Below are 17,889 nucleotides of genomic sequence, written 5' to 3'. Positions count from 1 at the left end.
TCAGAGTGAAACTCCGTGCAGTTTATATGCTCCATGAACACTGTTTATTCTCACAGAGCTCACTAGTCTTTTTTCCTTTCCTTTAGTCTGCAATTACATTAATTGATTTTTTTTCCAACAAAGCTGCAAAGCCTATAATGTCTGATGCTTACACTACAATAAGCAGATTCTGAAGACTGAATTCAAGAACTGATTCCTAGATCAGAGTAGCCTTGCAGGAAAGCAATCTTAAAAATCAAATTCTGGTTTCAAAGGAGAAAAGAAACACTATAAAGATCAAGAAAGACCTTTTTACGGATAAGAGAGCGCAAGAAGATTGGCAAAGTTTGGGAGGGAAAAAAAGTGACAGATGAAATTTTAAAATAAAAGAAACACAGAATTTTTCATTTAATGGAATACATTAAGATCTCAGTGACTAAAAAACAAAACAGAACAAAATGAAAAAAAAAGAAAAACATTTTCAAGAAAAGGCGGCCTTAGCAGAAAATACCTTTTCTTTAAATACTTTATTTTTTTCTAATATATTTATTTTCTTTAATATCAGCTGAGGACAGCTTTTCATTACTTAGATTTCCCAAAAGACTCAAATTTTAATTTTAAGCTCCCATTCACCCTACTCAGGAAAAACTTTGCTAGCAGATCATAGACCAGCCTCAGTGTGATATGTCTTGGGCCAGCAAGACCCTTGGTAGAAGCCAAGTGCATCCAGGTAGAAAGAAGTCTGTAGGCCTCAAGTTATTTCAAGATTAACCAGTGATTAGACTGGGTGTAGCATCTCTGAACTGTGAAATTAACCTTTTGCCTAGGGAAAGCCTACTATAATAGACTTTTCAACTGAAAAGAGAGAGTAAAAACACCAGAAGAAATTATACTGAAGGTGCATTAAATATACCTTCAGATTTTCCTCATTATTAAAAGAAAGTATGTGAATTAATTTATGCAGAAAACAACTATGATGCAATGACTTATGTTAGTGAATAAATGGTACAAGCACTTATAACTTCAAAAAATTAAGGTCAGATCCTCAAGGAAATGGGAGCTGTTCACCCAGACTGGAAACAAGCAAACCAACCAAAAAACCTCTGAGAGTCACGGAACATGAGAGAAGTAAAGAAACAATTGCTCATCATTACAGATATTTCCTCTTGTACTTGTGCAGCATGCTAATGGCTTTGCTGCTATTCAGCCTGAAAATAAAGCATTTCTACCAGTATGCGATTAGAAAGCATATAAACATGCTAACATCACTGTACGAAGTAAAACATGCTAATTCTGTATAAACCCTATGGTGTGGAGGAGTTAGCAGACCTGCTTTCACACACATTTCTGTTGCTTTTCTCCTGTATTGCATTATGTTACATAAACAAGATATTTTCACCTCACTTGTTAACAGTCAAAGATATGACATATATTTACCATCTAAATAATGCTGGAATGGTTAAACGAACCATAATATATATTGTTTTCTATTGGTATAAGTCATCCCTAAGCAGAACAAGTCATCTTGCATTCCAAGCTTTTTTTTATTAGCTTCAAGATAACAAATAGTTTTGAATTTAACAGTTTCCAACCAAATTAATCAGAAAAGTTGCATGGCTTTGCATGGTCTCATGTTGCATCATATTTTGTCAGCCTGATAAAATGTATTGATGCAGAACATATTAGAACCGTAAAGAAACCTTTCTTGTGCATCTAACAGACTTAATTGAATGTAAACTTTTCAAAGCACAGTGGATAAAAGTGGAGAAAATGTCAAATTTTCTGCTGTGTTTGTGAACTAAAAAAGATCATGGATGGCCAACCACTCAAATTGCTATTCTGGCAAATCATAAGCTATAAACTACTTGCAACACATATCAAATTAGGCTCAGTAAAGAAACTGATTTAAATATGAACAGAAATGCCTTTGAAAGATATAAAAGCTCCTTTTCTAGTGCTATTTTCTCTTCGTCTTAACACACTAATAGTATCAATATCTCTTAAAACATCCTAACATTTTGACATTGTCAGTGTTCAGAAATGACATATTTAGTAAATAATGTTGGTATAGGATCAAATTTTATTTAGGAAAAAAGGCTTCATTTTAGCAAATGGGGAGTAGAGCAGGATGGCCAAAGGAACTCGTAAAGTACAGTGATTCCAAAGAAGGCACACAGTTGTTTACACAAAAGACTAGAGCTGCTCTGTAAAGATAGGTAATATTCTAGGACTAAGAAAATCCCCCGGGCAATTTGGAAACAGTAAACCTAGTTCTTAGCCCCATGTAAATACGTATCATGCACACTTTCTTTGGTTTTCCCTTTCTGAAATAAGAGTTGGTATTTATATACCATGGATGGCAAACAGAAGCATACCGACTTCCACTTAATTCTGTTTTGAAAAGACAAACTACATACTTGCATGTAGTACATACATACTACATCTAGAAACTCACTCATCTCTCTGCCTGAAACATCTGCCGAGGATCTGGGTCTGTTTCTGCCAGAGTGGCCTAGTGGTAAAGAGCCTTGTTTCTTTCTTGTAAAATTCAGGCAAAGTCTTCTTTTCCAAGCTGGCTGTATTTAGAAAGAATTAATGGAATTCTTAAAATAAACAAAGTGCTAATTAGTCTAAAACATATGGTAGCTTGTCCTTGATATGTGACAAAAATTATAATAATTTAATAAACATAAAACGCTAATTACAGAAACTCCGCTGGAAAAGGGAGTGCGAACTTATTTGCTAGATTAACATTTTATAATGAAAATTTTTCATCAGTCATATCAAAGTGTAGTTAAAATGCAGAAAATTAGGTTTGTGTTCATTAATGTTCATTCTGCGGTAGGGGTACTTTGTTACTATCTAATCACTTAAAGAAATAATTAAAGGAATAATTGTTATTAAAGATAATTTTTCAGTGTGAGAAGTACTAAGATAATTTTTTCTACCAAGCTGTTAAAACACACATAAGCTATATTGGCTTGTATTAACGTATATTAGCTTATATTAATGTAACAGCTTTAATTACAAGAAATTGGAATTCTAAGTGTGGAGAAACTTCTTTTTCATGAATGAAACAGTAGTGTGGTCACAGCCATAGAGAGCAAGTGCACATACAGCACAAAACAATTTATTAAACTATTCCCAGAACCAATCTGATCAGTGACATTATGCTGAATATTTGTGCTTCAAAAAGTTTCACAGAATCAGACTTCAACAGACTCTCAGCAACTGCAGTACAAGAGCAGTTTAAACTAAAAATACCTGCAAAGCAGAAGCAACAACATTTATGTTTGTAAAGCTATTCTGTTCGGAGCAGTAAACGAGGCCTTGCTTACTACAGTAAGGAAGAAAAAATGAGCATAAATTGATTCATTTTCCTGTTGCTCTTTTCAGAACACTACCTACTTTTAGTAAATTACTAAACTACAAAGAGAGCTTTGTAATTTAGTGCTTGCAGCAGGACTCTTGAACTGGTATTCTGCATACACAGCCCAGTACTGTTAGAGACAACCACCATTTATGGCAGCAAATTATGGTAAAATAGTACACCTCAGGTTGTTCTTGTTTCAATTAACACACCGCATGAATGTAAGATTGTGTGAAGAAAACAAGATGTGAAGCAAGGTAGCTAGGGAGAGATAAAATAAAGTATACAACTGTTGAAGTTTTCAGAAGTAATGACATTCACAGGATTAGGTATTACTAGATACTACATTCTTAAAATAAGCCTTACAGGCCTCTGGAGAAAATCTGATGCAATCTTGAATCATGAACCCTTATGGAAATGGACTCAACAGTATTAGGGAGGCCTAGATAACAGTGAAAGATTCGTTTAATTAAAAAATAGAAACAAAAAACCCCCCAAAACACCAGCCCCACAGAGTTGGGGGGAACTGTGAAATCTGATGATTTGTTTCTTGATTTGCTGATTTAGAAACCCAAAAAATACAGAGAACAATCACTGCAGACCCAGGAAGGGAAGTATAAAGCAGTTATTCTTCTTTGTGTGCATCAAATTACAACCCCTCAAAGCGAAGCAGAGGAGAAATAACAATATGCAGAAGTTCCACATCATTTCTATACCTATATACTTTTAAGAAAAGCTATCTCCAGACCAGGGTCCAACAAAAGACGTACTTTCTTCTGCCCACTTACCAGCTGTGGAAGCTCTACACAAAGCCTAATCCGCAGTTTTTCTATTTAGGCATTATCCCCCAGATGTGTTGATAGGGCACATACTAGTCTTAAAGAAATCCTTGTACCATGTAAAACAGAGCAGATGAAAAAACATCACCTTCAAGATGAAACAACTTCTCTGGGATAAAGTTACAGACTACCTCTTAATGTTCTGCAGTACCAAGCCAAACTTCATGCAATGCAATGTCACAGTAACATTGTATACACCAAATGTATACACCATGTATTACATTCAATAAAACAATCCTTTTCCAAAATAGGCAAAGATAAATGCATTTTAAAAGCAACAATTCTTCTGGCAGAGTTGCTCATGGTTCATGTAGACACATTTCCAAAACTGCTGCCTAGTGTAAAAAGACCTTTGTGCATCAGGCTGCAGGCAGCTCCCAAAAGAAGTAAGCACCTTAGAGTTAGGCTTATACACTGATTACTATTGCAGTTGAAAAGACGTTGAGAAATAGTTTTGATTTTTATCTTATCTTTGAATTCAAGAATCTTAAGGATTCTACAGGCCCAAGAAAACAGAAAGCAAAGGCCAAATACAGTCTTTTTTCAAGTTTACTGAAGTAGAGAAGGGCCTGTTTTTCCAAATTTTGTCTTTTTTAAAATGGAAAAAATAAGAAAATCTTCATGCTGGTTTTAAGGGTCAATTATTTCATGGGCTGTTACCCTTTCACACATACACTGCCTTCATTAGGGCAACTGTCCTAAAACAACTGGCCACAGTTCTGAGCAGAATAGAAAAAAGCAGTATTTTTTTTTTTACCCAACAGAACATGCATAAAAGCTTACCCTGCATAAATTTCTTAGGTAGATCACTCTTACAGAAATAAAATATAACTATAACTTATTTAATATGACTTTGTACTTTCTTTGTTGATGACAGACCACATACATCCTTCCCACAGGCTGAGATAAGAGCAATCCAGTAACTAAGGTATAACACAAACCACTGCTGCTGCCACCAATAATAGTAATGATAAGGGAAATAACAAGGGAAGAGAATACAGCTGCTCACCACCCGCCAACTGATACCCAGTACAACCTAGCAGTCATCTAGCCCTTCCAGGTGACTGCCCCCAGTTTATAGAGTGGGCATGACATGCTGTGGTATAGAATACCCCTTTGGCTAGCCTGGGTCAGGTGTCCTGTCTGCTTCCTCCCAGCTTCCCCTCCTCCCTGGCAGAGCATGAGACTCACAAAGTCCTGGGTCAGAGTAAACATTAGTGAGCAGCAACTAAAAACATTGGTGTTATCAGTGGTGTTCACATCTTGAAAGTCAAAACCACAGCACTGCACCAGCTACTAAGGAGAAAAATGACTGCTACTGCTGAACCCAGGACACTTGTATAAGCCAATTTATGTAGTTAAATCCAGGCTACAATTCTCTTTAGCTGAATTGGAGGAGCTATGCATCCTACATAAATGATAGTTATACAGAAGTAGATTATTGCTATTTGTGCATATTTTGAATTAAACTTGAAATGGTCATTCAGGGTAGAATTACTTTCCCATGTAAAGACTGCATAAGACATACTTTCTTCCAGCCTGCCAAGAAAGAATAAGAAAACACAGGACAGTGGAGATAAGGTGCTGTAGAAAAGTATATTCATCTCCTCCAGACATAAGCTAATCATATTCAGTGTATATATTTATTTTGACAAAGAAGGGGTAGAAAGATCTCCAAGAGGCAATATTTTAGCTTACTAAATGATCACTGGAAATTCTAAGGGACAGTATTTAATGGGTATTCTGTTATCTTCTCCCTCCTGACAGCTCCTAAAAATCCAGGTACCCTCACAATTACTGAGAAATATTATATTTCCTGATAATACAGTAGGCTTTTTTTCCCCAGAAAAAAACAGTATAGATGGATCTTAACTGCATAATTCCCACTGACATCAATAGGAGTAATTTATCTAACCCACCCCCTTTTTTTAAAAATTTCAGAGATGATTTTTAAGTGTAATTTTCCAAAAACCACATAATGTACATTGCATTTAATAATTCAGCCAGTCTGAGGCTCATTTATTTAGGCTTTATCTTTCCTCTTTGTAAATTTTTGTCTAGGTAAAAGAAAATCTGCAGGAAGAATGACAGTTAGAGAGCATAGTCATTCTCAATCACCTTCTTACAATCCATGAATACAAGTAATATTTAGTCAGTGTTGGGACATAATTACGGGTGAAATTGTAGTACATCTACCATATTGATTAAAACCAATATCCTAAGGAATTTCTAGGAATGATGCTTTGTTCCTACCATTCATCTTACAAGGGCAGATAAGGTAGTGTTACAAAGGAAAAAGAGAACTTCATCATAGGAATATTAATCAGTTGCCCTTCTGTGATGTATTCTACTATATATTTGAGGAATACATTCATTTTAACCAGAGATTTGATGAAAGGTTATACCATATTACCTACTGTGTGACATTCAGGAAACTGCAAAGTAAAATTAAGATTACTTTTTTTCCATTGAATCTTAGAAAATTCAAGATTAGCTCAGTATTTGATTGCTGAATTTCAACTAACTTTTCAAAATGAATCATGAAGTAAAGCTATATAAACTGCAGATATGGCAACAGTTGGTTACAGTTTCCCCACTGTGAAGTAGGCAAAGTATTTTAAAGCTTTTAATTATTTTCCCTTGGAGCTAATGTTGGAAGCAAGTAGGTTAAAAGAAAATATTTATATATATACAGATAAATAGTATAGTTCCTTCTTTATATAAAGACATCTGTTTTTTTTCCCTGCCCTGGACTGATACTAGTAGGCACAACTAAACCAGAGTTTGCTTTTAATAATAAACTATAAATAATGTCTTGCAAACATTTTCTTATACCAAACCAAAGACTTTCATTACATTCTGTCTAATGATAGAGTAGATACCAGGAAGCAATCATTGGAAGGAAGACATTTGTGTCCAAATGATGAACTCTGTTATTTACAAATTGTTAACAGTAAACCATCAAGGGAGATTATTTGAAAATATTAAGGTAAAGAAAGTATTTGAAAACTCAGTAATTTGTTTGATAGACATGCTTTACTTATGCCCCAGTTACAGACGGAATGAATGAGTTACAGAAAAGGGCGGTCTTTATATGGGAAGTCAGATTGGCTAATGCTCAGATCTTAAAAAAAAAACAAACCAAACTGAAACAAAACAAAAAAAACTTGAGCTGCTGAGAAAAAATCACAGGAAAAAAAGAGGCTTATAAAAGGTGGAAGCAAGGACAGGTGGCCTAGGATGAATACAGGGATGTTGTCCGTGAAGCTAGGGACTGGGTTAGGAAAGCTAAGGCCTAGTTAGAGCTAAACTTGGCTAGGAATGTTAAAGATAACAGGAAGGGATTTTATAGGTACATAGCAGCTAAAAAACAGACTAGGGACAATGTAGGACCCCTCCGGAAGCTTTCGGGAGAACTGGCTACACAGGACTTGGAGAAGGTTGAGGTTCTGAATGGCTTTTTTGCCTCAGTCTTCACTGGCAAAAGCTCTGACCGCAGCACCCGAGTCTTGGAAGGCGGACACAGGGACTGTGAAAACCTAGACCTTGGGCCCACTGTACATGAGGATCTGCTTCGAGACCATCTTAAGAACCTGAATGTACACAAGTCCATGGGACCTGATGAAATCCATCTGTGGGCCCTGAAGGAGCTGGGAAATGAAGTTACAAAGCCACTGGCCATCATATTTCAAAAATCATGGCAGTCTGGTGATGCTCCCAAAGACTGGAAAAAGGGAAATATAGCCCCCATTTTCAAGAAGGGGAAAATGGATGACCCGGGGAATTACAGACCAGTCAGTCTCACCTCTGTGCCTGGCAAGATCTTGGAGCAGATTCTCCTGGAAGGCATGCTAAGGCACATGAAAAACAACAAGGTGCTTGGTGACAGCCAGCATGGCTTTATTAGGGGAAAATCCTGCCTGACCAATTTGGTGGCCTTCTATGACGGGGCTACAAAAATGATGGACAGGGGTGGAGCAGTTGACATCATCTACCTGGACTTGTGCAAAGCGTTCGACACTGTCCCACGTGACATCCTTGTCTCTAAATTGGAGTGTCATCAATTTGATAGGTGGACCACTCGGTGGATAAAGAACTGGCTGGATGACCGCACTCAAAGAGTTGTTGTCAATGGCTCAATGTCCAGCTGGAGACCAGTAACGAGTGGTGTCCCTCAGGGATCGGTGTTGGGACTGGTCTTGTTTAACATCTTTCTTGCTGACATGGACAGTGGGATTGAGTGCACCCTCAGCAAGTTTGCCGATGACACCAAGCTATGTGGTTCTGTTGATACGCTGGAGGGAAGGAATGCCATCCAGAGGGACCCTGACACGCTTGTGAGGTGAACTGATGCCAACCTCATGAAGTTTAACCATGACAAGTGCAAGGTCCTACACCTGGGTTGGAGCAATCCCAGGCACAGCCACATGTTGGGCAAAAAGGAAATTCAGTGCAGCCCTGTGGAGAAGGACTTGGGGGTGTTAGTCAATGAGAAAACGAACATAAGCCAGCTTCAGTGTGCGCTTGTAGCCCAGAAAGCCAACCGTATCCTGGGCTGCATTAAAAGAAGCATGACCAACAGGTCAAAGGAGGTGATGCCTCAGAAGAGAGATAGACCTTACTTCTTAGAAATTACAGTTGAATGATAGTCTGTTTATTCCAGATTACAAACCCAGAGTTATAGGCTATTCATTAAACAAATGACTGATAATTTTTGTTTGGTTTGTTTTCATGGGACAAGGGGACATAGAAAGAATAAGCTTGTTATATTTTTCTTATTTCAGATTAATATTTTGTTACAACATATTGAGTGAAGGAATTCAATTGCAAAAGTTTGACAGAATGAAGAGTGACCATTAAGCAGATGTCATTAATATCACACAGAGCTAAAGAAATTATTGCTGTTCTACTTATTTTATATAAATGTACTGTTCATACGTTGCATTGTTGATACGTCACATTCATTTGTATGAACAGTTTAAATGTAGCCTAGTTAACAAACTACATTAAATAAAAACTTCAAACTGACAAAGAGCTAAAAAAGCATGCCAAGTGAAACAATAATCTCCTGCTCATCTCTTGGATCATTTTTAACAAGGTCAAATAGTAACACTTGTTAGGGTTTTTTTATTAAAGTTTGAGAGATCTTTGTTTTGACTTTTATGTTTTAGGCATTAACCTTCCATGTTCTTAAAAGCACTTAAGCATACTCATACCAATGAATAAATGTCAAAATAGACATAATTAAGGCATCTTTTCATTAAGCTGACATTAGAATTTCCATTTATTTTGTGTATCAGGCCTAAGCAGAGCTACCAAAACCTTTAATGTTTTCAATAGGCAGCTTGATGACAGACACCATTATTTGAAAGACAAACCCAGTGGTTCCTGGTTGTTTGCTGGGGCTTTTGCAGGTTGCTTTGTTTGTGTGGGTTGGGTTTTTAGTTGCTGCTGTTTGGCTTTATTTATGGGGAAGAAAAACCTGAAACTGAAAGACATCACGTTTCCTTAGCTCTCAGTTGAAGAGATTTGAGCATACTGATGGATGTAGTGTTCTTGTCTGGTAAGATTTACCATGGATTCAGTTAACAGAAACAAACAGAATGCCCTAAACTGGCCAATTTACATGATCCTAAAAGCAATTAAAAAAAGAGTAGGAATAAAAATATGATGTCATGACAACTATTGTAATCTATGCATTCACCTCACCCAGAACAAGAGGCATTTTCAGTAAGCAGAGACTACTTCAGTAATAAAGGTCCCCAAGTTAAAAAGAGAGAAGAGGCTTTTTCACTGATAAACAAGGGAAATAAACTTAAAGAGCTTTCCAGCTACAAAACTCTCAAAAGGAAAGGCTACTATACACATTTATATATGTTTATTCTTTAATAATATTTGGACATTGATTTTTGCATATTATTTTTCACATTATAAGCATATGTCTATGCTACAGTATATAACCTTTGTTTTAACAAACCAAGATAATAAGGCTCAAATAAAGATAATAAAAGTCACTGTCTTCTAGGTAATGAAAATAGGTATTAAATCCTTGGAAACAGTGCTTGAGAAAAAGAAGCTCTGGAAAAGAATAAAATAAAACATTTGGCTGTTAGGAAGAAAAAAGAGATTGAATTACATACAGAGTAGTCTTGAGGATCTGAAGAGTAAGAGACAGGAAGGAGGGCATGGGAAACCAGCCAGATCCCACAAACTCAATGTAGCAACATACACTTCAAGTATCTAGACTCTTTCATCATCTTCAAAATCAAAACTGCACGAATCTGAGCAAAAGCAAAGCATCCCAAGAAATGTAAAAAAACAGATACCTTCTGGCTTTGTTTTGCTTTGATTTTGATTGCAATTTTTGACAATGATTTGCCACTTTAATTGATTATGGAAGAAAAAAAAATACTAACCAAGAATCCAAAGTAATGGCTGATATAGATTGTGTTTGCATCAACTCCCAAACACCAGAAAGGAACAAAACCATTGTCTTATCTATTCAGAGGCTAACTGCAAATCTTCCTACAGCGCAATGTGAGAAGGCCAAGCTGAGTACTACAGAAGATAATTACACTACCTTCATCAACCACTACTTCATATATTATTCTTTTTTGCCAAGCTGACAGGTGAAATTAAAAAGGCAATGTTAATCAAAAGGTAGATAACACACCTGAATCTTGTCACCTCCTAAAATAACTGGGTGAGATTAAACTTTTCCACAGTGGTGATTTTCAGTAATGGGACCACAAAGAAAGGCACAGCAAAAGATTCAGTACAGTAGTAAAGATGAAGCTGTTCTTCCTCATGAGCCCCAAAGATTTGACTAAATGTTTACAGCTGTGTGTTGCTAATAAGTTACCAATGGAAGCACCAGCAGGCAGCTTGAAAGAACTTTACACCTGCCTTAATTCCAGACTTTTAAATCCTGCCCCAGACCCCTCAATGAATTACCAGAGAATGACTACTTGCAAGGAGGACTGTAAAAGAAATTACACAGATTTTACAAGCAGCTTTCCTAAGACTTCATTAAAAATGCTTTGAGCATGTACTGAGAGACAGCAAAAATAACATTTAATTGGTGTCAGCTTATTAATATACAATGATTGTAATGGGACTTTAAAAAAAAATAGCTATGCCTTTTGAATGCTACTGCCCATGGGAAAAAAGCAGATTAGAATGCAGAATGCACCCCTATCCCTGAGAACAGCAAAATAAAATTTAAAATAAGTTTCCTAAGACTTCCTGACTACAGTTAGAAAATAAATTAAGGAGGGGGCGTGGGGGAAGAAAGTGAGCTTTGTTACTTAAATGGAATCCTGGAATTTGCATAGGACATAGATACTGTGTTCAGGGAGCCTCAGAAGGAAGAAAAAACCTCTTGTTACCTTACAGCGGAGAGCAGCATTGACATGCTCAGGAAAAGCTCTGTTCTTAGTCCTCAGAAGTCACTGCTGCATATTACTGCAATGGATTTTTCTACCCTCTCTCTCTCTAACAGAGGATTTTAGAAGATCAAATTTTATGACTTCTCAGATCCTGCAGGCAAACAGGCTTGCCAGAGAAACACTGTGAACCATAAACCTTCAGTTGTTTGGAGACTAGACCACACAAGGAAAGCTCAGGCTACTTTTCAATCCTGAAGCACTACTGTCTGCGCATTTCTTTTTTGGCTGTGATACCTTAAATGAAAATAAAATCATTGAACACTCAGCCTGTCTGTGCTTTACAGGCAATTCATTACAACACAGAATGTGCTTTTAATTGAGGCAGAACATTTTATAACCTTTAGGCTAAAACCTAAATACAGAGCATATATTCCACGCTTTGTGCTTATACATTCAAATTTGTCTTTAATAAACTGGAAGTGCATGCTTATGCAAGTTTGTCCGCTCTTTTGCTTTGTTTCATTCATACAAAATCATTATTGCCTAAACACTTCTAAAATGGACCCAATTCTAATCTAAACCTAAACTGACCTAATCCTGAGGCCTAAATTAATGAGAACTGAACTGCCTAATTTAACAGCAAACAGCAACAGTAATAACAGAGGGAGGGGCGAAAAGGGAGAGAGGCAGGTTTTTCACAGGAAGTCAAAACAACTATTTTAGTCTGGACAAATAACCCAAACAAGAGTGAGCATTGCATGTCCGACTCAGATCCCATTAGCCCTTTGGTAAAACAAGACAAAATAAGGACAAGGCTGGAAACAATTTGAATCAATATGACAAAATCAGTTGTTACACGGAGTCCATGAAAGCTGTTAAAAACAAAGCATGTCCACTTTTTTGTACCCTCTGTACACATACTCAGCTGGACAAAAAACCTTGCTCCTGATCAAAGCTACTTCCCAAGCCCAGGCCCATATTGAGGCTTAGAAACAGGCCCAGACAGATTCCAAATTTCCTGTTTTCCCTCTCTCCATTATACAGATTCCTCTGATCATTGCTCCTCATCCTCTGCCCACTCCGTGCTTGCTCTTAGGTGGGCATTACAATCCTGACTATAATGAATGTAATGGTCTTAAATCCACAAGATGAGAATTAGTCCTAAGTAAAAAGGTACTTAGGCGATGACAGTTGGGTTAGCAATCTTCACAGAGTGCTCCTTGAGACTAAAACCAAACTCCCTACCCATAATATCATTCACAATGGAGCACTGTGCTCATATTATTTCCCCTAAACCATGTGAATCACTTGGCTTGTAGAGGAGGGCTGTGCGTTCATGTGTTAGATATGCAGAGTTGGCATGCTCTGGAATAACATATGAATGTGCAGGCTAATTAATATTCCATATATCCCTGACAGAGAATCAGAAGCCAACAGTCAGCATTCTATTGGCTGCTGCCTTCCTGTTTTACCTGGAAATCTCAGAGCATACATTTCTTTACTGAAGACATTGCATAAATACTGCTCTCTGTCAGAGCCATGCAAATTACAACAATATTCATTAGGATGCTACAAATTCTTCCTAATGATTTCAGGTGGGAACCCAGGTACTTAAAAATTGCTTACAATACTTCAGCAGCAATGCAAAAAGACTCCCAAATGGAAAGTCCCTTACAAAATTTTTCAGTGTTTTGACAAATGAAGAACCAAGGATTAACTGGCTTAACAAGAAATTCACAAGCTATTCAGACATAGCCTGATATTTTTCAGCATAACCATGTAAGTATAAGATGTGTCATTTAACAAAGGAAGGGGCTGAAAATAAATTTAGAGGAATGTTTTGCAATATTTTTTCTCCATTCTAGTTCAAGTCAACTCATCTTTTCCCATCATATATAAACGATGCAATTGAACATTTGATCTTCATCGCCATTATAATGGCCATGTTAATGAACATTATTGTAATTATAGTTTGGGCCATAATTATAATTTAGGCACTAACTGCTGCAAGTTCTTATATTTTGTAAATTACTGCAGATTTTCTGTTAGAAAATTTCAAAAAAAAAAAAATTAAGCTAATACTTGAAAGTCAGCAACTCATCTTAGTTACTGGATATTAAAAACTCCACTGTAATACTAAAGCAGTTCCAACTAACATACAATAAAATTAGAAAACCTTTTTGTTAATACAACATATGATAAATTAAAAAGTTTACTGGAGAATAGTTTGTCATTTCCTACAGATCAAGCTAAACACACACAAAAAAAAATTTCTACGTGGTAAGGTATTGCTGCATATTTAAAGAATAAAAAGAGGAAAGCTGGGAAATCAGCATTGTCCATAGCATTAGATCTAACTTTCAGTTACTGCAAAAACATGGCAACTTCACAGACTGTCAAACTGCTCTGACATTAGCCAAGGAAACACTGCAGCCCAGACTCAGAAACTAGACATCTATATACTTAAATCATATTTTACTGCGATTTTCTACAATTCTAACCAAAAAAAAGGTAATGTTGGAGACTGAAAAATAGTGGTTTCAATTGCCACTGAATATTCTGGTTTCTTAAAGGCAGCACTATTATCTTCTAAAGTAAACCTGGATGTAGAATCTTACACACTGCAGGACTGAAAATTTCTATCAATAATAAGAATTTCCACCACTGAAAATGGATACAGCTGTGGCATAAGAATTAAATTAGCTACACATTCTGTTCTATTGCAAGTAACATGAGATATCACCATATAATTTTAAAAGAATCAGTCCTTCTATTTAATCTATTATAAACAATCTAAAAAGACCCAAAAATCTATGGAAACATGAACACAGACAATGTCATCTGTGGAGGATGAAAATTACGTATCTGAATATTCTGTTACTAGAAAAATAAATGTTCATAGTCCTTTTCGAATGCAACATCCAAAAGGAATGCTAATGGACATGATAAAGATACTATAGGTATTTTCCTAAGTAAAATGATTTGAAAACACTTTGGACAACCTGTTAATCAACTGGTGCTACAAATATTTGTTATTAAAACATGAAGAACTTCTCAATTTAATTCAGCACATATTTTACTGTCACCCCATTAAAACAGTAGATTGAGGAATATTGTCTCTTGTTACAATTCAACATTCAGATTTTCTAAAAATATTTTTTTAATAAAAGATTTTTGTAAACTTTATTAAAAACTTTTGTAAAAGATTTTTTAAAAATTCTGATTTTTTTAAGTATCTTTAAACCTTTCAGTAAAATACCACAACTATTAGGCTAAATATAGAAAACATTAAAAAATATAAACAGGTTATATTTTACTATACGTCATTATTTATTATGTATTACAATGAATCACAGAATGGTGGAAGAGACCTCTGGAGGTCACCTGGCTTAACCTCCCTGCTCAAGCATGGTCACTTACAACAAGTTGCCCATGACCTTGTGCAGACTTCTGATTATCTCCAAAGATGGAGATTTCACAAGCTCTCTGGGCAACCTCCTCCAGTACTTCATCACCTTCACAATAAAAAAAAAAAAAATAAAAAAAGAGAAAAGTTTTGTTATCTGTAAAGTTTTTGCCTAATTATAAAGTTATTTCCTTACACAGGCTTTTGTCACACGTTCAGATTATCATGCATTGAGACTAAAGGCCTACTTGGAATTTCTGTGCATGAGGTGCTGAATTTGTTCATAATCCCTCTTAGAAAAGCAAACCCTTTTTCATATGAATGCATGTTTCTATTTTGAACACAATTTTTTTCAAAATAATACCTAAGTACCAACAGAATTGGTTTTCTTTGCAGTTTGACATTTGGAGTTCTCTGGCTAGACTACCATTTAAATAAAATAAACTTTTATTAGTGGAAGAGCAGTTATGGAGGGGGGTGGTTTGGAGGTTTTTTTATCTATTTTATTTCAAATCTTTGCACTCATAAACTTGCATACATATTGCTTGGTCAAAGAAAATGTAACTCTGCTGGTATGCATTATCATCTTCCATTTGTAGTAAGTATTCTACTCTCATAACTTAATCTGACACTTGATCTATCAAGTGTTTGACTGAAGCAGGAAGTCTTCCTTAATATATTATTTATATGTTTTGAATAAGAGTATCTGTGCCAGAAGTTGTTTTAAAAATTGTCTTCAGAAAAGTTTTGCATTCTTAGGTTTTCTTTATACTAATATGTATCCATAATACCAAAAGCTGAACTATAAACCATTTTTTTTTTCATCTAGAGATATTGCCTAGGAAAAAGACCCAACATATTTTCTTTGGTTTTCTTCAGACTAAAGTTTTATATCATGTCTCATCATTCTTTTTCCTTTTTTTAATTTTTTTTTATATTTTTATAGCATTCATTTTATTTCCCTTTAAGCTTTACCTGTTTTGAAAATACAAAATCTACTTCCATTTGCTTCTGTTCTGTATGCATGTATATTTTTATATGTTTTTCAGAAATATATAATGAATGAAAAATAGAGGCAAAGTCTCTCTACCTTTCGTTTTTGTATATATATATATGTATGTTGACACAGGCACACGTGCATGTACGAAAGCCTCCACTATCAAAATGCTTAAGACAGCCTATTCTAAGTATTCTATGAGCATTATCAGATGATTAGAAGTGTTATTAAGAAACAGCAACATACTACCAGTTGCACATACAATCATTAATCTAAGAGACCATCTAAATCTCAGAAATTATGTTCACTGCACCTCATGTCCTGTCCTTAATTCTTCTCACATTCTTCATGGTATTGTTCTGGGGATTTTTGTACATGTGATTTCTCTCACACATGGTTTATTCCATGGTTTCACTACTGGTCTCCCTCAGTAATTCTAGATTTCAAACTACTTGTCCTATTTTGTCGTATTTTGTTTAAAGCTGATAAGTGGAAGTAAACTGATGAGACAAAGTTTGTGGTTTTCAAAATATTTGTTGTAAACACCTATGTGCTTATATAGTTACGTATTTATTTGTGTGGGGTCTGATGCATTCTTTATTCTACTTGAGCAGCATTCCCTAGAGGATGCACAATACTGTAGTGAAATTTAAATTTCAATATTTTATTTTTCATTTGTTAGAAACTTTCTATATCTCACCTAAATAGTGTATAATAATCAGCTAATAGGCAAATATTTTGCTTGTTTGAGAACTCAGCTATCAGGTCCTCCTCTTTATATGCTGAGACAGATAGGATCAAATGCCAAAAGCAAAAGTAAACTTTTTGGGGCAATCTGCTTATTACCTAAAACCAGAGCAGGTAATCAGGTAATAACTTATCACCTACAACTTTCAGATATAAAGAAGTGGAAGAGAAAAATGAGAATGAGAAACTTAACATGAGTTGGCAGTATGTGCCCACAGCCTAGAAAGCCAACCATAATCTGGGCTGCATCAAAAGGAGCATGACCAGCAGATCCAAGGAGGTGATCCTGCCCCTCTACTCTGCTCTTGTGAGACCTCACTTGGAGTATTGTGTGCAGTTCTGGTATCCTCAACATAAAAAGGACATGGAACTGTTAGAACAAGTCCAGAGGAGGGCCACAAGGATGATCAGGACTGGAGCACCTCCCATATGAAGACAGGCTGAGAAAGTTGTTGCTGTTCAGCCTGGAGAAGAACAGGCTGCATGGAGACTTCATAGCAGCCTTCCAATATCTGAAGGGGGCCTATGAGGATGCTGGGGAGGGACTATTCATTAGGGACTGTAGTGACAGGGCAAGGGGTAATGGGTTAAAACTTAAAATGGGGGAAGTTTAGATTGGATATAAGAAAGATGTTCTTTACTGTGAGGGCGGTGAGGCACTGGAATAGGTTGCCCGGGGAAGTTGTGAATGCTCCATCACCACCGGTGTTCAAGGCCAGGTTGGACAAAGCCTTGGGTGATACGGTTTAGTGTGAGGTGTTTCGGCCCATGGAAGGGGGTTGGAAACTGATGATCTTAAGGTCCTTTCCAACCCTAACTATTCTATGATTCCACGATTCCATGACATTAGATCATTTTTTCAAACTGAGGACCAAGAAGAAATAGCTTTCATATTTTATAAAAACTATGGAGAAATTAAACTATTCAGATCTTGAAACATTAATAGAAGCAAATATTTAGAGTTTCTAGTTGAAGCGTCCACATTCAGAAGGGGGAAAAGAAGTTTTATCATCCTTGTTGTCCTAATTGTCGGCCTTATGTATGGCCCCTCAGATGTTGCTTCCATAACTACAATTCCAAGAAGAAATGAAGAAGCTGATCAGGTAGCTTCATACAGCTCTTTTCCTTGTTTTACATGACTTCCACAGCAGTTTTCCTCCTAG

General features: G+C 36.2%; 1 protein-coding gene across 1 annotated transcript in view; it reads right to left on the bottom strand.

Annotated features, from left to right (window-relative positions):
• The window catches only part of FSTL5 (follistatin like 5), a 304,494-nt gene that overhangs the window by 259,812 nt on the left and 26,793 nt on the right, over positions 1 to 17,889 (bottom strand). The window lies entirely within an intron of this gene.

The sequence above is a fragment of the Melopsittacus undulatus genome, chromosome 7, assembly GCF_012275295.1.
Source record: "Melopsittacus undulatus isolate bMelUnd1 chromosome 7, bMelUnd1.mat.Z, whole genome shotgun sequence".
In the NCBI taxonomy this organism is placed as follows: domain Eukaryota; kingdom Metazoa; phylum Chordata; class Aves; order Psittaciformes; family Psittaculidae; genus Melopsittacus; species Melopsittacus undulatus.
The sequence above is the reverse complement of the archived record's forward strand: the minus strand, read 5'-3'. Positions and strand labels throughout refer to the sequence as shown.